At 43.9% G+C, this 27,268-nt stretch overlaps 1 protein-coding gene across 8 annotated transcripts in view; it reads right to left on the reverse strand.

The window, feature by feature from the left end:
* Positions 1-27,268, reverse strand: part of SYNRG (synergin gamma) — a 361,082-nt gene that overhangs the window by 328,806 nt on the left and 5,008 nt on the right. For 2 of the 8 annotated variants that reach the window (XM_069226587.1, XM_069226581.1), the window contains exon 2: positions 16,929-17,021. The exons of 5 other annotated variants lie outside the window; for them this stretch is intronic. The gene's annotated coding sequence lies outside the window, so the exon portion shown is untranslated. Of the gene's footprint in view, positions 1-16,928; positions 17,026-27,268 lie in introns of all 8 variants that reach the window. One more of the 8 variants, XM_069226582.1, reaches the window with a different exon arrangement.

A 27,268-nucleotide genomic window follows, 5' to 3' on the forward strand; every position in this document is an offset into this window, starting at 1 on the left:
TATCCTCAGGTTCTGATCAAGACTAAGATTAACCCAAACCTTCTGGTAAACGCAACCGTTTGTCTCATAATACACAAGAGAGTGACTAGTTTCCCCGCACTTTATCTTTTGACCCGGAAAACATAATCCATCTGTGATCCACGGAGTGGATCCCATGTGCAGAGGTAGCACATTTTGTACAAGACCGAATCAGAAAGGGTTTTGATCGGGACATACGCAATACTTTACATTCTGAATGCCCACGGCCTTCGTTGTTGGGTAAGATGGCGGAGACACCTGAGCTCGATCCAAATATGGCTACTTTCATAAAGAGTTTTCTAAGGACCCAAGAAGGGCTTAGACCAAGCCTGGAAAAGCTGTTAAGACAAACTTTTAGACATATTTGGTCCTCTAACAAAGATTTTAGAACTGGCAGTCCAAGCTAAAGAATCTAACACTCCTCTGGATCCACAAATTATGTTAGAATGGGCACAGAGGGGCATCTGTTTGTTAGGCAATGCTAATTACGCCATGTCTACTGAGCTCAGACGCTCGTTTTTAATGAGAATTAATCCTAAATTAGCAGAACTGACCACTATTGAAGCAGGTTCTTTGGCGAATGGTTTGCTCTTCGGTGACAAATTCGTCAAGGACTTGGGGAAATATGTTGCCACTTTTTCTGCACCGGACAAAGCCCAATCTTCAATGAAGAGGTTGTTCAGCAGGGGCCTTTTTGCCAGGGCCAGACGCTATAGGGGGTCGAGCGCCAGGCCGTGGATTCTACCAGACCTCTGGAGGATACAATCAACAGGGCCAAAATTCTTACCCTAGGACAGGGTTTTACCCTACTAGACCTCAGAGAGGCAGAGGTCGTGGTTTCGGGAACAACCAAGGTGGTTTCAACTCCCCCAATGGAACATCTACAGCTGAGGATCATTCCATTCTCAGAGTTTTTTCTGTGGGGGGTGGGGGTTAGATTGAAAGAACATGTCAGGGCTTGGGAGCGCATTTCACAAGACCCCTGGGTTCTACAGACTGTGAAGGGGTTCAAACTGGAGTTTTACACCTCTCCCCGACAGACACCCTTTCCTCGTCCCATTCTTTTTTCCCCAGTTAGAGAGTTCCTTCAAAGACACAGCGGTAGAGGCCCTTCTTCACAAACGTGCCATCATCAAATCAAGCCCTCACCCATCCGATTTTTCAGTTCTATTTTCCTGGTGCAAAAGAAGGGAGGCTGTTCACGTCTTGAACTCAATCTAAAGGACTTCAACTCCTGGGTAGTTTATCGTCACTTCAAGATGGAAGGTATCCATCTCTTAAGAGATCTTCTTCAAGAAGGAGACTATCTAGTGCGTCTAGATCTCAAGGACGTACACCTTACGGTTCCTATATTAGAACCCCATCATCGATATCTCCAATTCCATTGGCGAGATCAATGGTACGAATTTGCCGTTCTTCCATTTGGGCTGTCTTTCGCTCCTGGGTGTTTCAACAAGCTTCTAAGACCAGTGGTACAATATCTCAGTGAAAGGGGCGCTCACCTCATTATTTACCTGGAAGACATTCTGATCATGGGCTAAACAAAAAAGTCAGTCTTGTTACATCTCTCTTGGACAGTCCATCTCCTGCAGGATCTAGGTTTTCTGATCAACTCGGACAAATCGGTAATGATTCTGTCCAGAGTTATAGAGTTCTTAGGCTTTCAGGTAGATTCTGTCAAAGCCCAACTGTTGTTGGCTCCCAGAAAGAGAGTTCCATCAAGAAAGAGTTGAGGAGAGCCCTTGTCTCTCCGACTATATCATTGAAGACCTTAGCACGCCTGGTGGGTCTGTTAGCCTCATCCATTCAAGTAATTTTTCATTACCGGGCCTTGCAGAGGCTGAAGATATTGCATCTTCGTAGGGGCTTATCGTATGCGGAACAGATTGGCCTGTCGGCGGAAGCCAGATAGGAAATAGCTTGGTGGCTGGCACACATGGACGTGTGGAACGGCAGAGCCATCTTTGCATCAGTCCCGAAGATGCTCATAGAGTCCGATGCCAGCAGATGGGACTGGGGGGCTCGTTGTGGTTCAGTTCAAACAGGAGGTCGATGGCCAACAGAGGAACTGAAACTGTCTAGAGCACTTAGCAGGAGCTTTTGCAATCCGATCCCTTTCTCCTCGACAAGCAAAATGTTGCATCCTCCTACGCATGGACAACATTTCGGTGGTTCAATATATCATTCGACTTGGGGGGACAAGATCTCCTGTTCTGTTGGAGATTGCTAAAGAGTTCTGGCAGTTTTGCCTTCAACACCACATTTCGGTGACAGCAGAATATTTACCGGGTCATGCCAATCTGATAGCAGATTGGAACTCTTGATTCCTCAGGGATGGCAGCAATTGGAAGCTCAACCCTCTAGTATTCCAACAATTGAATCTTCAGTGGGGCCCTTGTTCAATGGACCTATTTGCTTCGAGACCTAATGCCCAACTAGATCGCTTCTTCAGTTGGAGGCCGGATCCTCTAGCGTCGGGAACAGACGCATTTCTGCAATCATGGGAGAAGTGGATTCTTTATGCATTTCCTCCTTTTTCCATGATTCAGAGTGCACTATCTCAGACGAAGAGACAGAAGTCAGAATTGATTCTGGGGATGCCAATTTGGAAAGCTCAACCTTGGTTTCCAGTTGCGATGTCAATGTCCTGTGCACAACCTATAGCGATCCCCAGGGATCCAAGTCTATTGCTGGACACAGTGGGATCTCAACATCCTCTGAGGATACTAGGGCAATGGTGCTCATGGCGTGGGTAATTTCCAGAGACTATGGCAAGTGCTAGGAGTTTCGGACAAAGCTTTGTTCTTCTTATCCCAATCTTGGGTCCCTTCCACCCATAAGAGGTATGAATCTTCATGGAAAAGATGGGTTAATTGGTGTACAAATGTGTTGATCCCTTGGGGACAAATATTAGTGTGATTGCTAATTTTCTTTCCGACTTGGCCTCTCAAGGTCTAGCATACAGAACTATTAAAAATTTTAGATCTGCTATTTCAGCGGGTCATCCTCACTTAGAAGCGAAACCTGTAGGCGAACATCTGTTAATATGTAAGTTGATGTGTGGTATTAGAATGGTAAAACCTCCCCAATCCAAATACTCGGCCTCTGGGATGTAGATGTGGTCTTATGATTTTTGAGAGCCTGGCCATGTAATGAAGATCTTTCGCTTAAACAGCTATCAAAAAAATTAACTGTGTTGCTTTGTCTTCTGTCTTGTTGACGAGTATCAGATGTTCGGGCTTTGGATTTAGCAGGCAGAGTATTTACTCCTTCGGGGGTTTTATTCACTATTTCTAACCGTACAAATACAGCTTCTAGATGTGTAGCTTATCCAGCTTTTCCTCATCATCAGAAATTAAGCATTGTCAAATATGTTAAGGCTTATGAAGTGTGTACTTGTGCACTTCGCAGAGATATACATGAGCAATTGCTAATTTCTTTACAAAAACCCTTTCGTCCAGTATCTGTAGCAACTCTGGCCAGATGGGTTCGATGGATTATAGGGGAGGCAGGAATGAAAATGTCACTTACCCAGTGTACATCTGTTCGTGGCATTAGTCGCTTCAGATTCACATGTTTGGCACAGTCCGTTGCCTGGTGTTGGGCTCGGAGTATTACAAGTTGTTTTTCTTCGAAGAAGTCTTTTTTGGTCACGGGACCAAAGGACTCCTCCCTCTTCGGCTCCATTGCGCATGGGCGTCGACTCAGTCTTAGATTGTTTTCCCCGCAGAGGGTGAGGATGGAGTTGTTTGCTATAAATAGTGCCCATGCAATGGAGTGAATATGTATGTACGTTAAGAGTTTATAATAATTATTTACAAATGTACAGATGTTTAAGATTTATGATCTACTTCTAAACGGCTACAGGCTTCCCGGGGAGGTGGGAGGGTACATGTGAATCTGCAGCGACTAATGCCACGAACAGATGTACACTGGGTAAGTGAAATTTTCAGTTCGATGGCATATGTTGCTGCAGATACACATGTTTGGCATAGACTATAAAGCAGTTACCTCCCCTAAAAGCGGTGGTTTAGCCTGTAGGAGTTGAAGTAGTTTGGAATAATGTTCTTAGTACAGCTTGGCCCACTGTAGCTTGTTGTGCATTTAGTACGTCTACACAGTAGTGTTTAGTAAACGTATGAGGCGTAGACCAGGTTGCAGCCTTACATATTTCGCTCATAGGAATGTTTCCTAGAAAGGCCATTGTAGCACCTTTCTTTCTGGTTGAGTGTGCCTTTGGTGTAATAGGCAATTCTCTTTTGGCTTTAAGATAGCATGTTTGAATACATTTGACTATCCATCTAGCAATGCCTTGTTTAGAGATTGGATTTCCTATGTGTGGTTTTTGAAAAGCTATGAACAGTTGTTTTGTTTTCCTGATTAGCTTTGTTCTGTCAATGTAGTACATTAGTGCTCTTTTGATGTCTAATGTATGTAGTGCCCTTTCAGACACGGAATTTGGTTGTGGGAAGAACACTGGCAATTCTACTGTTTGATTTAAATGGAATGGTGAGATTACTTTTGGCAGAAATTTTGGATTTGTTCTTAGAACTATTTTATTGTTGTGTATTTGAATAAATGGTTCTTGTATGGTAAATGCCTGTATTTCACTTACTCTTCTGAGGGATGTGATTGCAATGAGAAATGCGACTTTCCAGGTTAGATATTGCATTTCACAGGAATGCATGGGTTCGAAAGGTGGACCCATGAGTCTTGTTAAGACGATGTTAAGATTCCATGAAGGAACTGGTGGTGTTCTTGGTGGTATAATTCTTTTTAGCCCTTCCATGAATGCTTTAATAACTGGTATTCTAAATAGAGACGATGAATGAGTAGTTTGTAGGTAAGCAGATATTGCTGCGAGGTGTATTTTTATAGATGAAAAAGCGAGATTTGCTTTTTGCAAATGTAGTAAGTATCCTACTATGTCTTTCGTAGAGGCATGTAATGGTTGTATTTGATTGGCATGGCAGTAGTAAACAAATCTTTTCCACTTAGATGCATAGCAGTGTCTAGTGGAAGATTTTCTAGTTTGTTTATGACCTCCATGCATTCTTGTGTGAGGTCTAAGTGTCCGAATTCTAGGATTTCAGGAGCCAAATTGCCAGATTCAATGATGCTGGGTTTGGATGCCTGATCTGTTGTTTGTGTTGTGTTAACAGATCTGGTCTGTTGGGTAGTTTGACATGCGGTACTAGTGAAAGGTCTAGTAGAGTTGTATACCAAGGTTGTCTTGCCCATGTGGGTGCTATCAGTATGAGTTTGAGTTGGTTTTGACTCAACTTGTTTACTAGATATGGAAGGAGAGGGAGAGGGGGAAAAGCGTATGCAAATATCCCTGACCAACTCATCCATAGAGCATTGCCTTGTGATTCGCGGTGTGGGTACCTGGATGCGAAGTTTTGGCATTTTGAGTTTTCTTTTGTTGCGAACAAATCTATCTGGGGTGTTCCCCAAATTTGAAAGTACTTGTTCAGAACTTGGGGGTGAATTTCCCATTCGTGGACTTGTTGGTGGTCTCGCGAAAGGTTGTCTGCTAGTTGGTTTTGTATTCCTGGAATAAATTGTGCTATTAGGCGAATGTTGTTGTGAATCGCCCACTGCCAAATTTTTTGTGTTAGGAGGCACAATTGTGTTGAGTGTGTTCCTCCTTGTTTGTTTAAATAATACATTGTTGTCATGTTGTCTGTTTTGACAAGAATATATTTGTGTGTTATTATGGGTTGAAAGGCTTTTAACGCTAGAAATACTGCTAACAGTTCTAGGTAATTGATATGAAATTTTGTTTGGTGTATATCCCATTGTCCTTGAATGCTGTGGTGATTGAGGTGTGCTCCCCACCCTGTCATGGAAGCATCTGTTGTTATAACGTATTGAGGCACTGGGTCCTGAAATGTCCGCCCTTTGTTTAAATTTTTGCTGTTCCACCATAGAAGCGAGAGGTATGTTTGGCGGTCTACCAACACCAGATCTTGAAGTTGACCCTGTGCCTGTGACCATTGTGATGCTAGGCACTGTTGTAAGGGTCGCATGTGTAGTCTTGCGTTTGGGACAATGGCTATGCATGATGACATCATGCCTAGAAGTTTTAGCACAAATTTTGCTTGTATCTTTTGGTTTGGAAACATAGCACTTATTACCTTGTGGAATGCCTGCACTCTTTGTGGACTTGGAGTGGCAATTCCCTTTGATGTGTTGATGGTTGCTCCTAGATATTGTTGTGTCTGACACGGTTCTAGGTGTGATTTTGTATAGTTGATGGAAAACCCCAGTTTGTGAAGGGTTTGTATGACACATGTGGTGTCGTTTGCGCATTTTTTTACTGTGTTGGTCTTGATTAGCCAATCGTCTAGGTAAGGGAACACATGTATCTGTTGTCTCCTGATGTGTGCTGCTACTACTGCTAGACATTTTGTGAACACTCTTGGTGCAGTTGTTATTCCGAATGGCAACACTTTGAATTGGTAATGTATTCCTTTGAATACGAACCGTAGGTACTTTCTGTGAGAAGGGTGTATTGGTATATGAAAGTACGCATCCTTTAGGTCTAATGTGGTCATGTAATCTTGCTGTTTGAGCAGTGGAATGATGTCTTGTAGTGTGACCATGTGAAAATGGTCCGATATGATGTAGGTATTTAGTGTCCTGAGATCTAATATTGGTCTTAATGTTTTGTCTTTTTTTGGAATTAGAAAGTACAGGGAGTAAACTCCTGTGTTTTTTTGTTGTACTGGTACTAACTCTATTGCATCCTTTTGCAGTAGTGCTTGAACTTCTAGTCCTAAAAGTTCTAAATGTTGTGGTGACATTTTGCGTGTTTTGGGAGGGATGTTTGGTGGGAATTTGTGGAATTCTATGCAATAGCCATGTTGGATTATTGCTAATACCCAATTGTCTGTTGTAATCTGCTGCCAAGATTGGTAGAATTGGCTTAGTCTTCCCCCCACTGGTGGTGAGTGAAGGGGTTGCGTGACTTGAAAGTCACTGTTTAGGTGGAGGTGTTTTTGGAGTCTGGAATCTTCCCCTACTCCTTGGGAATTGACCCCCTCTATATCCCCTGAAACCTCCCCTTTGGAAGGAACCCTGATATGGTGTGGTTCTTGTTTGTTGGCTGGTGGTGTCTGTGGGTTGGCCACGAAACCCCCCTCTAAATGGAGTTTTTCTAAAAGAGCCTCTGCTCTGCGGGGAGTAGAGTGCGCCCATGGCCTTGGCCGTGTCTGTGTCCTTTTTAAGTTTTTCAATGGCTGTGTCCACTTCAGGGCCAAAAAGTTGTTTTTCGTTGAAGGGCATATTAAGGACAGCCTGCTGGATTTCAGGTTTGAAGCCTGAAGTGCGGAGCCAAGCGTGTCTCCTTATGGTGACAGCAGTGTTGACTGTTCTCGCTGCAGTATCGGCTGCGTCCAGTGAAGAGCGGATTTGATTGTTTGAGATCGTTTGTCCCTCTTCAACTATTTGCTGCGCCCTTTTTTGGTATTCTTGGGGAAGATGGTCTACGAGAAGTTGCATCTCATCCCAGTGAGCGCGGTCATATCTGGCCAGCAGCGCTTGAGAATTTGCGATGCGCCACTGGTTGGCTGCCTGTGATGCTACTCTTTTTCCTGCGGCATCAAATTTTCTGCTTTCTTTGTCCGGAGGTGGGGCGTCGCCAGATGTATGGGAATTTGCTCTTTTGCGAGCTGCCCCTACTACTACGGAGTCAGGTGGTAACTGCGAAGTAATAAACACTGGATCTGTGGGTGGTGGTTTGTATTTTTTATCCACCCTTGGGGTGATGGCTCTTGATTTTACGGGCTCTTCAAAAATTTGTTTTGCGTGCCGTAACATCCCTGGTAGCATTGGGAGACATTGATATTGGCTATGTGTAGCCGAGAGGGTGTTAAATAAAAAATCATCCTCTATAGGATCGGAATGCAGTTGGACATTGTGGAATTCTGCAGCCCTAGCCACCAGTTGTGAGTATGAGGTACTGTCCTCTGGCGGTGACGGCTTTGTGGGGTATGAATCTGGATCATTGTCCGGCACTGGGGTGTCGTATAGGTCCCAAGCGTCTTGATCCTGATTATCTTGACTTATGGTAGTTTGCGCTAGTGAGTGCATTTGTGGCGGTGTTTGTGCCGGCGATGCCTGTTGTAGTGGAGAGGGCGGAGGCGTGACTTTTTTAACCACTTTGGCTTGTGGTTGTGCGTCATCCTTGAGGAGACTGATCCTTCTTTTCCTCATTATTGGGGGAAGGGTTGATATCTTCCCTGTGTCTTGCTGGATGTACAGTCTCTTTTGTGTGTAGTCTGATTCTACACTTTGGAGCTCTTGTCCAAATCTGTGCATCTGGCCACTTATTCCTTGTTCCTCTGAGTAGGATGAAGGTGTGGTATTTTTCGGCGCCGAGAGAGAATCTTTTTTCGGTTTCGGCACCGACAGAATTTTTGTTCCTTTCGGCATGGATTCTCGGTGCCGATGTTTTTCGGTGCCGGTATCTTGTTTTTGTCTCTCGGAGCCGCTATCTCGGCTCCGAGGTTGCTCCATGGCGGTCCCTCGACCGGAGTCGGGTGTCTTCGCTATGGGCGTGCCCTTTTTCGGCGCCTTCGACGGGTCGCCTGTTTTATGGGTCGAGCCATGGCCTGTTGGCAGTGGCGTCCCCTGGGCTTTCGTTTTGTCGATGGTTTTACTTTTCGACGTCTTACTCACAGTTTGTTGCTGTTGTTCGACGTCGGAGTCTCCGGATTCTGAGTCCGGAACCGAGAATGTTTCCTCTTCGTCGTCGAAACGTTGTTTTGTCGGCGTGGACGCCATTTGTAGACGCCTGGCTCTTCGGTCCCGGAGTGTTTTGCTGGACCGGAAGGCTCGACGGGCCTCACAGGTATCCTCCTTGTGCTCGGGGGACAAGCACAAGTTACAGACCAAGTGCTGATCTGTATAAGGATACTTACTGTGACATTTTGGGCAGAAACGGAACGGGGTCCGTTCCATCGGCTTCGATGTCGCACGCGGTCGGGCCGACCAGGCCCCGATGGGGGAATCGAAGCTACCCCAAAGTCTTCCGATGATCGGTGTCGATGTACCTAACTATCCCGATACCGAACGGAACAATACCGACGCTTTCTTCCGAGATTCTGACTAACTTTCCGAACCGAAACACGGAGCGAAAAGGAATACGTCCGAACCCGACAGCGGAAAAAAACAATCTAAGATGGAGTCGACGCCCATGCGCAATGGAGCCGAAGAGGGAGGAGTCCTTCGGTCCCGTGACCAAAAAAGACTTCTTCGAAGAAAAACAACTTGTAATACTCCGAGCCCAACACAAAGCAGCGGACTGTGCCAAACATGTGTATCTGCAGCAACATATGCCATCGAACTAGATGTTTCTATGTTTGGAGCACATTCCATTCGAGGAGTCATGCTTCTAAGGCGCTTTAGGTTGGTTCTCGTTTAGAAGACATTATAAGAGCGGCTGATTGGTCTTCAAATTCCACATTTAAAGATTTTTATCACAAACTTATTGTTGATGTTGTTTGCACAGTGGTGGATCAGCTTTGAACTAGCATAATCTGAAGCCTCAGGTCCTGACATAGAATTAAAAAACATCTAGTTTAAGCATCAAGAATTTTCAATTTTATTAATGACACGGAGGTGAGGATTATCCCACCTTACAGATAATGGTATTCTTTACCTTGTTGTAGTGTTTGATGATGATATGCATGTTATGTGAATTTTGTATGCCCACCCGTTATATTATATTATTTTATAAAGAGAGATTAGATGTTATGTGCATGTCTCTTTTATTCCTCTTCAGGTGCGGAAAGCAAAAATACCTGATCGATCTTTTGGTGATGGAGGAGAAAGAAGGTTTGAATTTCTTCAGACAGAAGGACAGTCGCCGGTGTCGCCGGCAGAGTTCCAGTTTTTCAGAGAGATTCCAGTTCCTAGGAGTCAAGTATTTGTTTGAATGTGATTGCAAAGAAAGAGGAAGGACTGTGTTGGCAGAGATAGATATACAGGGAGCAGACCGGTGATTGGTTGACATTATGGACTAAGGAGGTTCATGGGAAATGTAGTTTTTTGTGGTAAAGTGTTTAGATTGGCTGCTGTTTGTTTGCAGTAAAGAGAGAGAACAGCATAATCCTTGCCTCCGTGTCCTTAATAGAATTTAAAATTCTTCAGGTGTAAGCTAGAAACTTTTTTTATCCTACATCTTCTTTTGCCTTTCTCTATCATGATCTCAAATAGTCATAAGATGCGTTTCCATTATATCAGTGTGACTGCATTTCTGTACCAAACTGAGCACATAACATTCATCAGTCATGTCACTTACGAATACATCAGATTTACTATATTATTATTACTTTCCATGCTTCCACATCAGGAATCATAATGCCCCAGTTTTTTTTTTTTTTTTTTGTTTTTTAAGATGACAGGTAATGACTTGTCATTGGCTCAATGATTCGTGCTTCCACACCTTATGCAACCATTTTTGCATGTTACCTTAGAATTATTTTTATCACGCGTGGTCTGGCTACGTTGGAAGATGGCTGCCAGGACTGGAGCTCCACGCATGGAGAGCCTGTGAGTGAAGCAGCAGCCCTCACATACGCAACGTGGGGGGGTGGAGGGGAAGGGGCTGGGTGGGCACATCAACAAGCAGTGAGCTCCTTGCCATCTGGGGCCGGTGTCGTGGGACGCATCAGCACTCCTGGAGCTCCATCCGCCGCACGGGCCTACGGCAGCAGAGCCAAAACTGAGGGGCTGCCCGGGGTACAGATGCCAGAGGCATCTACATCGGAGAGGGAGATACTGCCACTATGCTCCAGCAGGATTTCTCGCTCTCTGCCCTACCTACCCCCCCTACTGGCCACAAAAGGCCACAACCAGAAATACGCCAGCCTGACCACCAACCCCCAAACATCCCACCATAGGACCGCAAGTGCCGGTGGCAGAGTTGCAGGGGAAGCCCTTGATACAGACAAGGACCCCCGGGAACAGAGAGCCATGTGCTGATGGAACAGGGACGGCAGCAACAGCTCTCCCTCCCATTTTGGGCCATTACCAATGTAACAACAGAGGCCTCCCCCTCCATAATATCAGCGGAACAAGGCCACACATCGGCATTGAGGCTGAGCCCCACACGAAGCTAATGCCTTTGGGGGGGATAAGCAGGAAGAAAGTGGTGAATAGTGGCCCAGGCCCTGCGGCTGTGCTCGTGCTCCCCCGCCACACCAAAGGACTCATCTACTTGCAGCCCCATTCCAGTTACACCCGGACATCAGCATAACACCTTGGGTCTTACTGGCAAAGAACTGCATACACCAATGCCCTGCCTCACCCAACTGCCTTGGGTCAACACGGAGGTAGGATAGTCTGGTCCTCCAATAGAGATGGCGACTCCGGACCTCTCCAAGACCCCGGAGAAACACTGCTAGGCACCACCGTCCCTGAACCCTTCTCAGGGTGGCCGGTGGAACAAGGATGAACAGTCCCACCACAGAGCGAGGGACAAGAGAATGCAGAGACCTCACAAGACCATGACCAAGCACTACAAGCTGTGGCTCATCACACCCAGAACCAAGATAGGGATAAATCGAGATATCCTCTGAAACCTGCCTTCTCTCTTACAGATGCCATCTGACATCGTTGAGGTTCTATGTCTTTAGTCTGCCTATAAGCCTTATTCTAAGAGAGAGTCTGGGAGCTAAGGCCACCTCTTCATCTGTCTGATGAGTATCACTTTGCATGCTTAAGCTTGCTCGAATTGCTGACTGATGGACGCAATTCTGATTGGTTTTGCCAATAATTGAGCCTCAAGTAAGGATAATGACCCCTCCCTTGCCCTTTTTGACCCCTCATGATCCTGTGGCTCACCCCACCACCCCCTCTGCCAGTGTTTGACGACCCTGTTTGCCACGGTTTTATACCACATGGCAGCTCAGCTGCTTGTTTGCCATATTTCAATTATGCTGTGATGACACAAAGTTTACACCCATGCCCAGTGCCAAAACGCGTCATCCCCCACCTTCCCATCATCACCATAACCATCCCCCTCAGGGGGATTCCTCCATTCCACAGGGACATGCAGCGACAAGGTTGAGACTACCTAGAAAGCCCCACCAAATCCCTGAGGCAAGTAATCACCATGCTTTCCAAATGAAATCCCCATTTCATCGCTCTGCAATTCGGCACCCCCTAGGATGGCCTATGCGGAACCCTGACCCACGAAAACTATGCTCCCGCTGACAGCAGAGGTAGCGGTCTCCCTCTTTCTCTTCCCTCCCCTCCCCTAGTACAGTACAGAGTCAACGGTGCCCCCCCACCCTCGGTGAGGCAGCCAGATCTCCTACAGCAACTGCATCATCACCCAAATGCCAAACGTGGCTCTGTGCCCAGCCCTACCATCCCTACCCATCAAACCCTCCCCCCATCCTCCTCCTGCTCGTGCCCAACACACATGATTAGCCCATCTTTCCTGCTTACCCCACTTTCCTGAGCCCTCCCTCCCCCCATGGCACGCTGGATGCACAGGTTTAGACCTGCGGAACACACATTTAGACCCCCTGAAGTCTGCTCCTACTCAGACCGGATTCCTACCTTATCTGGTCCATCTTGTGCTTACCCTCTCAGACCAACACTTACTAGGATCTTATTTCCCTTATTTTGCCCTGCCCCTCTGACTCATCCATATTCTTGTTGTTCTGTCTTATTGCGCTCCCATTGACTGCCATGCAACCTAGTCCAGCCCGGATCCAGAGGACCCCACTCCCCAGCCACCTACCCATCCCCTTCTTCCCCGGTAACCACCTCTCTTTCCATTTACCGTCCCCAACCCACCTCTTCTTGAGGAGGACCTATCATTGCCCCCCTATATTACCTCAACATGCCAGCGGCCAATCCCTCATCCTCCACGCCCCTCCCACTATGCATTTATGTGTGGAATTTCAATGGGATGACCCACTATGTGAAGCGAAAAAAGATACTCTCCTACTTACAATCAAAGAGGGCGGACATGGCCCTGCTGCAAGAGACCCATCTTAGTGGGCCCGAATCCGACAAATTGTGCCGGGAGTGAGTGGGGAGGGTGATTCACAGCAGCTGCCCAGAGAAGTGCGGTGTGACGATTCTATTATGTAAAACACTGACCGCAACAGTAGTTAAAATGTGGTCTGATCCTGCCGGCAGGTACACATTTGCAAAATTAAGACTCACAGAGCTCATGTTCGGTGTGGGATCAGTGTATGCTCCTAAGGGGTCCAAACGTGCCCTTTTCCTTTGTCTCGTTTCCTGATGGAAATAGGTGCCTCGCGATACTGGATTGGCGGGAGACTGGAACCTGGCCTGGAAGGCTATCCTGGACAGGATTGAATCACTGGACGCCAGCATCAACTCAGGCAAGGCTATACTAGGGGCATGATGGAGTACCTTAGCCTGGAGGAACACTGGAGGCTCACTCACCCTACAGACAGGGAGTACACCCTCCTCTCATCGGTTCAGGGCACCCAGTCACGTTTAGACTACTTTTTTGTCTCTCAAGATGGAGTGGCATGGGTTCAGGAATAGCTAATTCTGGAAACTACATTTTCCGGCCATGCCCTCATCCTATTGGCCACGGATGCAGGCTTTGCCTCCCCTTGCCGCAAACCATGGCACCTGGCCGTACACCGCTACCGCACCCCTCAAGGTAAATCACTCCTGCGCTCACATGTCGCCATCTACTTAGCTGATAACAAGGGATTGGTGACATTCCATGGAGTGCTCTGGTCAGCTGGTCAACCTTAAGGTTTGGGGCAGCTTCAAGGACATGATGTCAGGTTTTTAAGAACTCATCACACATCATCTTTGCTCACAACCCCTTCTCACTAATCTGCATACCAAATGGCAGTCCTGACTTCAGACTGAAATAGAGGAAGGGGACTGGCCCGAAATTATGGAAGCTCTGGACAGGGGTATGATAGAAGCCCGACTGAAATTTCATCTTTTCAAAATGCTTCACGATTGGCACTGGACTCCAGTCAAGTTGCATAGAGCAGGACTCCTGCCTCATGCAAACTGCTGCCAGTGCCCGGATACACCCTGTGACCGAGCCCACACCTAGTTTGCAAATGCCCCTCAGTGCAACCCTTCTGACGGGAAGTAGAGACTGTTCTGGGGGCTACCATGATGTTAAATGGACCCCTCTCACACTCCCTAATACTTCTCCACAATCGCCTGTCCTCACTTGTCCGCAAAAGCGCCTCCTGCATACGGCACTAGCCACTGCCAAGATTTGCATTCTCTGCCAATGGCACTCTCTCGCCCCACCCTCCCCAGAAGCCTGGTCGTGGCAATGATCCAAAAAGCGTCCCACAAACAAATCATCTATAACCTACTAGATCAGATTGCCACATTCCTGCAATTATGAGCGCCTCTCCTTCGGGATGATCCACACCACACTACCCCCATGATACCCACGCAGCAGATTAAACAATGCCACTGGAATATCTGTACTTCATCCCCCACCACTCTATGCTACCGCCCCCACCTCTAAAATCCCCCTTCAAGAATCCAGCTACTCCTTCTCCTCTCCCTCCATCTTACCCCACCCTTAACCCTCTACCTGGCCAGGCCTCGTGGATATGCCTACTTCTATTTCACCCCGACCGCCCCACCTCCTCTCGCCCCCTCACCTTCTATTCTTCCACATTTGCCTCTCCACCCTTTTCTCATGCCTCCCAACCATTCCCCCCCCTTTGAATCCTCCCTAGTTCTGCTCGACCTGCCTTTTCACAGTCCTGTCTGTCATCCTTACTCTCCCCCCCCCATAAAATCACCAACCCCGGACAGACGTGATCCCCATGACGAGTGATCACTGCACCTACATGTTCTAGGAGGCCTCCTCTCCTACGCCCTCTTCCCCTACGTACCACTGAATGGATCGCCTCTACTTCTCTCCCTCAGCCACTGAAACGATGTAGAACAGTGGCTCACACCAGCGACCCTAACGCACACACACCCGTCCCCTTCCACGTTCTTTTGTTCTCCAGCTGTCCCCCCCTCACCTTATTCAATATCGAACTGCCTGACAGCTATGTTCTGGTGTTTTGCATAACCTGACGGTTCCTATATTTGTATCCTTTGCCATACATCTTTAATAAACAATTAAAGCACAAAAAAATTATTATTTTATTCGCTTGTAGTCCATTTGCTCATCCATGGTTTAGTCTGTACAATACTAATTTGCTCATGTGTTTTTATATCCATGCTTCTTTTACATCCACTATAGTTCTCAAACTAGATTGTTTGTTTTTATCTTTGCACGTTTTATTGTTAATTCTTCTACGCTAGCTATGTCGAGACCTTCAAGTAATGTAGGGCTCTGAGCACTCAATAATTTCTTTTGAATAGACTTATTGGAAGCGTGCATTATCATTTGATCACGTATGTATTCATTGTGATTACCTGTGAACGCACAAAAAAACATTAAAGTTTAGACTTGTGACATGTATGTCAAATGTTTATATTTTTCCAGTATGCGGGCAGAAAATGATAGTGTTCCAGTGTAACGTTTGCTTTTATCAAAAATAAATTTCTAATTGTTTTAAAGTTTTTTTTTTATTAAGTGCTATATTTCCCCCCTCCTTCCTGAATCAGCAGTTCTGGTAAAGTGTGAACAATTCTTAGATCTTCTTTGCCCAGTAAGTTTAGTATTGTGGCCTGTTTTCTATCATCAGGAAACCTTATCCCACCAGATGTACCCATGTACATTTTAAATGCAATCAATTCTTCCCAGGGAGTTTCAGGTTCTCTTCGGAAGGGTATAGAACTAGCTGGAGAGGACAATTAAATAGTTTGAACAAGGACATTTAGGTATTCAAATGCATCATTATCGGAACAAGCTAAAATAAAAGTTGTAAACCTTGTCACGCTTGGCAAAAAAATATAAAAGTGGTCACTGTTGTGATGCATAGAGGAAACTTGCACTGTCAGAGCTCCGAAATGGTTTTGCCCCGAGTCATACTTTTCATGTATATATTATTCAAAACAACAACAACAAAAGAACATACGTCGTGGCTTCTTTTAAACAGACTCTAGGTGTGTGTATTCAATCACAAATCGGTGTGCATGCATCTGGTTTCCTGGTTTGCAAACGTTGCTTGGCAATCACACAGTCACGTTACTATGCGTGTACAGGTGTGACGGATGTGTTGTAGATCGTCCAGAACAACACGAGAAAGCAGGTCGGAGCGAGAAGGCTGCTGTGACAAGACAACGCTGAAGGTAAACAGATCACGCGCATGGACGAGCAAAGGAGCACATGCGACAAGGTTAAGCTAAAGGTAAGCAGACCCGTGCGCTCACCGGTGAATGTTTCATGAAGGGTAGTGCAGACGAAGTTCGTTCCCTGCAAGTTTACACCTTTCCTTCCATACACGCAGTGCTTAATTTGTCCCAAAACCTCATCAGGTGATCACTGCAGCTTGCACTACCCATTGCCCCCGACAGTCCGGCCAAGGCCAGCACCAACACAACTACTAACCATCACGTTCCTACAAGGAGCGACGATAGACTATTCGAAGCCCCCAATTTATGAGAATGGATTGGGCAGCAGGTAGTACTCCTTTTAAGTGTTTATTTTGTTAATAAGCAACTGGGGCAGACTGGCATAAGTATCGGTGTTGGCAAGTAAGTGACGGTGCTGAGCACCGGAAACCACCGGCTCAATTTAAGCACTACATACACGCATAGATCAATTGCAGTGAAATACAGTACATCCACTTATAAACGCACCAATTAAATATTTTGCACAGTCCAGTGTATCCATTCGGAATACTGCAAATAGTTGAATATTCCAAATTAGCCAGTATCTAGACGACTTTCAGCAGCGATAGTTTGTGAATGGTTTCTTTATAACGGGACAGATGACTGCAGGATCACAGAAAGTAACTGACCTTTAAAATTGTTCTTTTCCTGGTGAAGTTGATAATAGGTTCGTTTCTGGGGAGCAGCTCGTCACCACTTTGTTATCTTCTTTACTCCTCTTCCTGTCTCAGGATACATAAGTTGTAATTAAACAGGTTTGTTCCAGGTGCTCCCACGTGCAGCATCAGGATACAACTGCTTTACACTCACAAGAAAACAGCTGGTACCATCATGCATTCCAGACTACGGGGCACCCAAGATTCCTCTGAAGAAAACACATATACTACAAAAATAAAAACCATAAACTCAGAACACAAATCGCGCAGAAGTTGTGGCTAACTAATGACTAAGTTAGTTACACTATTTTTTAGAGAATCAACTCAAAGCATAGGAACGACACTGGGAAGTGATAAAGAGAGCCCAGGGCAAGAGTGGTGAACAGACCGTTAAATACAGCCCCTTCAATAGAGAAGGGTGGAATCTTAGGTTATTCTCGGATAAAAAAAGGTCAAAAGAAAGAGGTAGAATGGAGCGCCTGAACTTGTTGTTCACTCTCATCAGAGTTTTCAAGTATCCAATTTAGATTTGCAGCAACAGAATGTAGTCACACATTTATTAAACACACGAGAAGGGTCAGTGGATAATTTGAATGTCCCAACCTGAGAAAAAACCCCGTCCATAAAGAGGAACACATTCTGTTTTACACAATAGCCAATCCACTGAAACAGATAAAGACTACGATTTCCATTGAAACAGATAAACTATTCCCACGATTAGGGAATGTGGCATCCTAATGGTACACATCATCAGTATGTCATTCAGTCCTTACTCATCAGTGGCAAACGTTCAGAGTGCAAGAGGAGGCTTAGACTGCAGCCTGATCACAACAAATAAAGATGCAAGCTCATAAACCGGTCTCCGTCTTTGGAGGTGCCGTGGGATGGAGCCAGGGAAAGAAGGCAATACCCACCCTAAGACATGGTCTCTCCTAATCCAGCAAAATAACAACTATATATTTAAGTACCGCCACATTCCCATAATTTTCTCCTGTTAACAGAGTCAACCCCTTAAAGTACCAAAAGTAGGCAAACACCTAAAGACTTATTAAATGATTTTCCTAGGTGAGTATTGGAGAAACGTTTTTTAGTTTTCTGTGAAGCACCTCACGTGTGGACTTGCAGTGATATCACAATAGGTGGAGAGTTTGCAGTAGGTGAAAGAGTGGGTTTTGGGCAAGTAAAAGGAGGAGCAAAATCTCCAATATAAAAATTGTTTATGTGATGTGAAATCTGAAAACGATGTGCATATCTGGGCGTTTACAATTAACCCTATTGTGTAATCTATTTCCACAATAGAAGGTCTAAAAGAACAACGCTTTTACCCTGGCAACCAGGTTTCCTGAGTTTTTCATTTTCAGCGACACCGTGTTAGAAAAAAATAGGGTTGGTGAAGGGAAACTGAAAGGGAATGCCAATGGCCACTAAATCCAATGTAGGGCCAGAAATATCTCACAGTGGCGAGGGAGGTTTCCATAATTTATCCTACCCCCATTAATGTATGCTTTTAATCTTATATAAGTTAGACTTGCTATTAAAAACTTAGAAGAGACATTGCCAGAAACCATTTTAATCTATTAAGGCTACTTTAGTAGACAGTTATATCCAAAATTGTCTCACACAAAATGAGAAAAGAGCTCAGGATGAACCTGTGATACTGCCTATCATACAATCTGCTGACCAGGCATGCCCCCCCCCCCTATAAAGAAGCATGCCAACTAGTGTGGGAGAGAGTTCCACTTCCTTTTTTTAATGATAGTCTGTGCTCTTTATAACCCAGCAACCAACATAAGCCAGTGAACTTGCAAAGGGGCAGCACAGACATTTGTACAAGTCTTACCTTACAAAAGGACAAGAGTGAACCTGTGCTCCAAGCAGTGCGACTCACACCCAAGGAGACTGTTTTCTCCAAGTTGTTGTGAGTGCTACCCCTTACTGAAGTCACTCACACTGACTCAGCTCTCATATTTTTTGTTTAATTTATTACTGATATTTAGAAAGTGTGGACATAGCCTCGTGGGTAGCATGGTGCTTCATATAAGACGGTACAGTCAATCTCACTGGGTGTGATTTTCACTTTGTGAAAGTGAAACTGAGTGTGAGTATGCATACGATTGTGCACAGTCTTTCTCTCACTTGGATGCACTCTCATTTGCTGCTAATTTAAAATCCTGGAACATAATCTTAAAAACGGGGTGCATGTTCTACTTCTTGGAGCACAATGTCACTAGCTGTGTGTGAGTATTGCACGTTGTTAGACTCATTCCTTATTTTCACTCATCTGAAGTGCACCCCACAAGTCGAACAGACTGTGCACCATTGAGGACAAACAACAAATGAGTGAGTCTCTCCAAGAAGTGAGACTCATGATGACAAACTCTGCTGAAGAACTGACACTCACCCCCTTCTGATATCTTCTGGTGGGTGTGGTTTTGTTCTATGCTCAATTGTCATCTAAACCTACTCCATGAGCTTCCTAGCCAGCTGGTTCCCAAAGGCTCTTCTCGCCAGACTTATGGACTCAGGTACGTGACTTTGTTTTACCACAAAGTGATTCAGAAACACAAGCAGCATAATGTACTAAATTACAAAACTGGAACAGAGCAACAGAGTTTCAGCGTGAAAAAAATAGAAGTTGATGACTCCTCCTGTTGCATGCTCAGCAATGGGAGTCTACTGAGTGTATTTTGAATTCAGGGGAGGAGTTACCCATGGCAGTAGAAGTTGATGTCAGTATGTAGGAAATTGTGTGTTATCAGTAGAAAGAACACAGTAAGATGGAAGGTAGTCAATGAGATTCCGTTATAATCCCATGGTTTTCAATGCAACCATTCTGACCTCAGCCAAACTGCAGAACAAGGGCTTCCGTGTTATAAAAGTATGCAACAAGAGTGTTTTTGGTGGAGGCAAATACACCGCATTTTGGATTTATAACAAAAAGTAAATATATAGTGGTTATGAAATGCCACCATGCAAACACATTTTGAGCACTGCTTTCTGAATAAAGTTCTGTAGCAGGTTTGATCACTAAGAAGGTCTGCCTCAGTCCTCACTGGTGTAGTGGAGTACAATGATATGCTTGAGGATCCCTTAAAAATAAAGGCATTCTTCATCCAGTCTTTCAAATGTGGGACCCAATTTCGCAGAGCTAAAAAAAAAACTCTAAACCAGTCACATAGGTGTGATGTCAGTGGCAAGAGATTTGGTAAATAAGATGACAGAGTATACACTGTTAATAAGGTAAAAGAGAGGTGAACAGTCTCGCTATTGCACTACTGACAGGGATCTTATCCCATAAGAAAGGTACGAGTAGAAAAGTATTACCCTCAATACATTTTTTTTTTAAATCTGTTTATTAGTTTTTATCATTGTTTACATTTCGCTGCCCCTCAATACAATTAACATAGAAAATATAATTGGTTGATGAGAAAAACATTTAATATTTTTAATTTCAGCCCTTTGAGTCATCCTTGACCTGGTCCATTATAGAAAGATCTCCAACGTCACTGGACTAGTAGTACCAAGAATACTGAGGTCTACTATGTAGGACTGTTGAGGATGTGGTTGAATAGTCTGTCCAACTGAAGTCAAATGCCATTGCTGAGAAAGCAATGCACAAATGTTTTCATAGTAACACAGCCTCGTCAGTTGTAAGGGTATGACTTTCAAGTAGGCCAAAAGTGGGCTTTCAGTTTGAGTCCTGGCCTAGCTGCTTAAACCGCTGACTAGCATATTTGGAGAAGTATAGCTAGGGCCAAGACAACTGCAATCAGGACTGTTGAATGGCAACATTTTTTTTTTAACTTCCCAATACAAATGAAAAGCCAGTACTTTATCTCCAACTGCAAGTATTTTAGGGCACTATGCATATTCTCCTCAAAGTATTGAAAAAGTCAGCCCACAAACCAGCCATCAAAATTCTAAGTATAAAATATCCTATCTTAGGAATGTCTCAGTGCTACGCTGGGGGCACTGTTTCTTTGCCAAATGCCCTTACTAAAAGCAGTTGCTGGACACACACAGAAGTACAAACTGATACAACTTTGCAAGTAAGACACATTGGTACGGGTATTTATGGTAGAAGACCCAAACACTACTGCACAATGGCCTTGGCCCCTCCAACCCTTCCCCAGCCCAGAGTTTAGATCTGTTAAATGCATCAGACTATCTCATGCTCCATAAACTGTATTGGACCTTAAAAATTAAATCTTTGTAATAAGGCGGCGTTCGTAAAGCCTTATTGGACAATTATTCCTATTTTTATCTGTCTTGAAGCTTGTTGTTCTATAAATATTTTAGTAGTTTCTGGTAAGTAAACTAGTAATATTTTTGGAGTAACCTTTGTCTTGGCTGTACCCTCCTTACCTAATTAATCCTTTGCAATCTTTCGACAGTCTCCTGATGAAGGCCTATTTATGCAGTCTTTTTTCCTTACTTGAACACTTTAGTTAACGCCATCTACAGGAACTCGCTTCAAATTGGTACCTTTCAGTTGTCAAAAGCAGGGAAAAAAAAGTGACAGGGGGTATACAGCAAATAATGTAATTATATAATCCCTTAATTCAGGGATTCTGTATTGCGGGCTAGTCAATGGCACAAAAATGAACTGGTGGCACCTCATACTTGTATTGGGACAGCCAACTCCTCCCAACAAGAAGATAGCAAAGCCCCATACTGTTGTGCTAGACCTAGTCTATTAATTGAGCAGACACAACATCATGATCTTTCTTCGTTGAGATCAGGTGGACAGTAAAAATGTAACTACTGGTTACCTAGATTTTCACCTAGATGAACTCATCTCAAACTATCAATATGGAAATGATGAGATAGAAACGGTTGGAATTTTTCTAATCATCTACTTCTTTTGAATACCTTCTTAATTGTCACGTAATATGTTGTATTTTGAGTACTGTGTGCTGGTAGTGCTATTCTATAAATGAACATGAAATTAAAGTTACTTCAGTATATGACAAACTCACAATCTTAATTTAAGAACAGCCTGTACAAAGTATACGTAAATTCATGCTATATAAGCCCTATGCCCATCTCTGCAAAAATTTACACGTTCAATACAAAAACAATGGAACAGGTGTAGGACCTCTAATTCCTCACCCCTCCACACCATGTCTGCTCTCTCATTTTCCTATGTACACATCAAGCAGTGTGAATAACTTGTCGTAAGTAACACAGGATGTGTGACAAATGACTGCATTTGCGTACATAAACTTGCATTATCAGAGTTCAAATGTCACACAGATTTATGATGCATAGAATAAGATCTAGTCATAAATAAGGGGATGAACAAAGTGATGAGTAGGTGGACGTGATGTATTATTTACACTGTAACATTAAAAAAAACATACACCTCATGCTCTTGAGAAAGCCACCTGCTTTCAAAATCTTTGTAAAACACCAGAGAGACAAAGATAAACTAAAAGTAAGACATATGAGCTGTTACTTAAACCGCCCCAAATATAGAACAAAAGCAACCATCACAATTTAGATTGAAGTGATGGAAAATCATCCAACTGTTCAGAGAGCCAGGATTTATTACTAGTCCATTCCCTTCAACCCATTGTTTTATTTTTACACAAAAGCTTTAAAAATCCTGGAAAATGAAAATGTGCCTGTGTAATTCAGCCTTTTATAATTATTCCATGAAACTCTACCTCTCAGAGAGAAAGCAGCTTTTGTGGAAAAATAAATAGCACTTAGTGCCTGCTCTTGAGCTGGTGAGGCAACAAACTATTACGGTACAAACAGAGGAATAATATCAGTATTACTGTGGCAAGATGAGCTTTTTGAGATCAAAATATTTTTGCTTATGTTTGTTATGATGGTGAGGCTCCGGCAGCTCCCACAACAAAGTTTTACAAAAAACATGTCAAAACAAGAAATGCATTGACAAAACGAAAAGGCTGACCACCAATATCAGACCTATTGTCTTTGTCAATGCTAGTTTATTTCATGTTTCTCATAATCTTGTTGGAACTGGTTACACTGATTTTTCCATTATGTATATTATTTTGGAAATACACGCATGCATCAACACATTTTACAGAATGATGCTTTAAAGAAATGGGGCCTAAATTTCACTGTGGTTTAGCAAAGTGTTTTTTTTCCTAGTTGTATTTTTTGGGAACATTTTATTTTGAAAGTAAATATCACCAATCATGCTTTCAATCTTCTGCAAATATTTGCATCGAACCAGAGTAGGCTCATATTGTTAAATTTTGCAAATGTGAGTACACATTTTTATTTGGAACCACTGTCAATAGTGCAGTCCAATCTTATGACATTCTGTTAGAGTGGTCACCCTAATAATAAAGACTTTGCATTAATAAAAACATAAATACAAGTTCTAAAAGCATTAACATGTGGGCACAAATATTACCTTAACTGCAGGCAATGCCCTTCCCTGATTCATTATGGGGTAATGCAAACTGAAAGCCAGAGGGTTTGTGCTGCTGGGGGTTGGGTCTACTTGTCCAAAGGACAAAATAAACATGAAAACTTGCTGTCCTTGTCCCCAAACAATATGTCCTGGGCGTCGGGCTATAAGAATTCCACACCCCTGGTTGCGCAAATAAAGTCAGATTTAGTGTAAGACCTTTTATCAGCACAGAGTACTAAATGGTCCGGGTCATAATATTTTCAAAGATGCACAAAATAGACCCATGCCATGTGGCAAACAGCATCCTCACACCATCCTTAAGATCATCCTTTGTGGTCCTCGGGAACAGTATGTGGTCACACAACAGCACCAAGTAAGCCAACAGGCCCCATCTTTTAATTCCTTAAACCCTCCCCATCCCCTTCCCCTTGTGCAATTTCCTATTACAAGAACACAAAGAAGAGTCCAGCCTATGTGCAAGCTCATGGAATTATGCAAATTCTTGCGGCCATCTTGGGAGTGGCCAATCGATATAGTAGGAACCGGCCTCCACCAACTGCTAGGCAGTGAGAGTTATTTTACAGATGACTTCACGCTGGAGCGCTTGTGGTCCCACTGGTGCATTTTGATGTCAGGGGTCCGTCTGTTTCTTGGAATTCGAGTGAGTGTTTTGGGATATTTTTTGGACCGTTGTAAGACCCTTTTGGTAGCCCTCTGTATATATTTTATGGATAAAGCTGTGGAACAATGGTTGAGGTTTTAACAGAGGTATGCTACGCTATGCTAAAAAGCTGTTGGAGGCAGCTGAGAAAAAATTTCCACTCACTTAAGGAGCTAAGGATTTTTGCTAATTTGTGAAATATTGCGACATATTCATACCACAAAGTATTGGTGTAGAACGATAAGGCATTTTACTTCAAAACTGAGTTTGAGGAACCCAAGAGACTGCAATCAGACTCTTTCCCAAAGAGGAGATTATCAAGCTTGGAGACAGTCTTTTATGACCTTGGTTAATATAGACACTCAAATGTCTAGTGCTTCTGGCAGCAAGTCAACACCAAGATTCATGCAGAAAATGTGTGTATTGATCAGTGGGAGGAAAAGTTAAAATCTGTTTCCTTTTAACTAACTGATTTGCTTCCATATGACTCTGGTCCAAATCACCAACTTCTTATCATTAACAATCATTGCTATGGTCATAGTCTTTTTGATCTGCTGGACAAAACATTCCCAATTGAATGCTTGCTGTCATCCACAGGGAAAATCAACTCCCTGGCACCCCCTTCCAAAACCACTTTCCCGACCATCTGCCAGCCTTCACTGATTAATATTCTGCATCACAAACTTGTCAGCATGTGGGCGGCATGATGCTACATTCTACTCCTGCATAAGTAATCAGACGCCTGACACTCCCTAGTGGGTAACATATTAAATGCTATTTTTTGTTAGGAGTGATAACCTGAATTAGATGATTATTTTCTTACTCTGCAGTACTGTTTATATGTATGTACTGCATCAAGTATGGTGGTCAAGTTGTGCGTCTTATTCGGATCTACAGCCAAGTAAGCTGTCAACCTGTACTCTCCTCTCTCCCGCACTGTAAGTGTTATAATGGAACAATAGAGTGCACCCCCATTTCCAAACTGCCCTGGGGGCGGGGTTCAGTCTGTTCAGCAGAACCAATTAGCCAAACTCGGGCCATTAAGCCCTCTTTGGCCCTGTTGTTCCAAGGAGGCTGACAACTGGGGAGAAGTAGGATCTTTTGCACATATGATGCCAAATTAAGTGACTGGAAATGTATTTTTTGTGTCTGCAATGACTTACCACTGGCCCAGGCAGACAGTGTCACTGTTTGCTACCAATCTGTTTATACATCAAATTATTATGAGCATGGCACTGCAGTCCAATATTGGGTGTTTTACACTACCCTCTGATATTGATGGACATATGCTCAAAGAAGTTTGCTATGTTTCTAATGTCCCCAAATTAAACACAATGAAATTGAATAATTCTTTAGGCACTTCTACAATAGCCAATTACCCAACGAAAGCTAATTTTTTTCTGTTTGAAGGTCTGTACATCTGAACAGTACAGAAACGTACTGTCAAGTATTTTATGATCATTAAGAAGAAAGTCCTTTGATTTAGCTTAAAACATATAAATTAAACAATGAAGACAACATAATTTATTTTCCAACTCAATTTCCCCGGGAGCGAATTTCATATTTTTATTAGGTCACAGCACAGGTTCCTCTCACTTCTGGAATGAATTACCCCACCCCAACGAGAGGATGCTTTCTGAGGTCATCATAGCCTGGGTGAAGGCACATAAGAGCACTCGTTGGAAGCAACCACACATTTGCCCCACTAACGCCTCTTTAAAGTGGTAAATAAACATATATTCATTGTTGTTTATCTAACTACACGAACATAGTATATACTCAATACATCGAAAATAGGTATGGTCTAATGTTTATGATAAAACAGAGGTGACGCTGCTGGGGTCATGGCAGCCTCTATGACTAAATATAATGAAAAACAAGCCAATTAGACACCTATCATTAAAAACCCAAAACAACATTTGAAACGTTCTTGACTGGAAATTGTGCTGACACTAAAGCTCTAAAGTGAGATTTCGTCTGAACATATGCTTAACACAGGCTTCACAAATGCTCGTGCATCACTGACCTCAACTACCACGAAAATATCTGTGTTCATATTGCTAGCCAATGTTTTGACAGTGAATTCTACTTTAGCTATTCTGTGTCAATTAACAATCTTGCGCGTTTAATGCTAATACGGACTAAAAATAACACACTTTTTAAATACTCTCACTCTTGTTAGGCAAAGACAGTTTCCTTAGCCATTAAAACAGGAACGCAACATCCTTCTGTAGGCCAACAAAAAAGTATTTGAAGGCTTGACGACGAAAATGGGGGGGGGGGGGGGAAGACTGTACCACCTTAAAAGCGACCAACCAATAAAGTGAGGAGAGTGAATGAAACCCCACCAAAATGCCTGGGCTTAGAGTAGCCAGAGGACTTTAGGCTCACCTTCGCAGTCGGAGGGGCAGGGCGGTCATGCAGAGTTCCACCTCTAATGGGAGCGCTGCAGGCAGTTTGGCTAAATACCTGTAATAACTGAAGAGAGTGCTACCTAGGGGATCCTCTGCATTGGGAATGTGATGTCCCCTCACTGCGCCACTTTTCCCTAACCAGCCCAACACCAGAGGGAAGGCAAATGCAGAATGAGTATATAGCTTAACATGCTCAGGAGTAACACAGGGAAACCGCAAACAGAGCGACACTTATAAGTGATTCCCACATATGTACTGACAGAGGAAGGGTGACACATACATGTGTCAAGTCCTTAACCGGGCACTAGCTTGGTGGACTCCATCTGAGCACAATTAGAGGGCCTGCTGTTCAACAAAGGAATGGTCCGAGGAAGACCAAAGAAAGAAGGCTCAGTCACAGATTTGTCCTCCCAGGCCATCGTCTTCCTTCCTATCGTGCCCCCGCCACCTCCTGCCAACGAAGGCACAGGGGAGCTCATCTGGAGTTACCCATGACTATATGGACAGATTCCTCAGAGTAAATCTGCCATGAGATGAGATCTATTATGAAGGGAACGGAAGAAAGCAAAGGTCTCAAAACCTGGACAGACAGTTGAGATCCTGGAGCACACAACGAATGAACACCACAATGAGCAAGTTACAGACTAAGGATTCCGGCACTGGAAGAAGGAAATGTCAAGAGTAGAGCTTGCAGGAGGACTTTGTATTCTTCAGCAAACCGCACATTCCACTGCAGTAAGGTCACCCTTATGCCTGAAAATCACATACGCACCCCCCCACCCCCAACACCCAAATGGGACTACTAGAGCAAGTGGGATTGAGTTTAAATTGAGCTACAGATGTT

This window comes from Pleurodeles waltl, chromosome 3_2 (genome assembly GCF_031143425.1).
Source record: "Pleurodeles waltl isolate 20211129_DDA chromosome 3_2, aPleWal1.hap1.20221129, whole genome shotgun sequence".
Lineage (NCBI taxonomy): Eukaryota > Metazoa > Chordata > Amphibia > Caudata > Salamandridae > Pleurodeles > Pleurodeles waltl.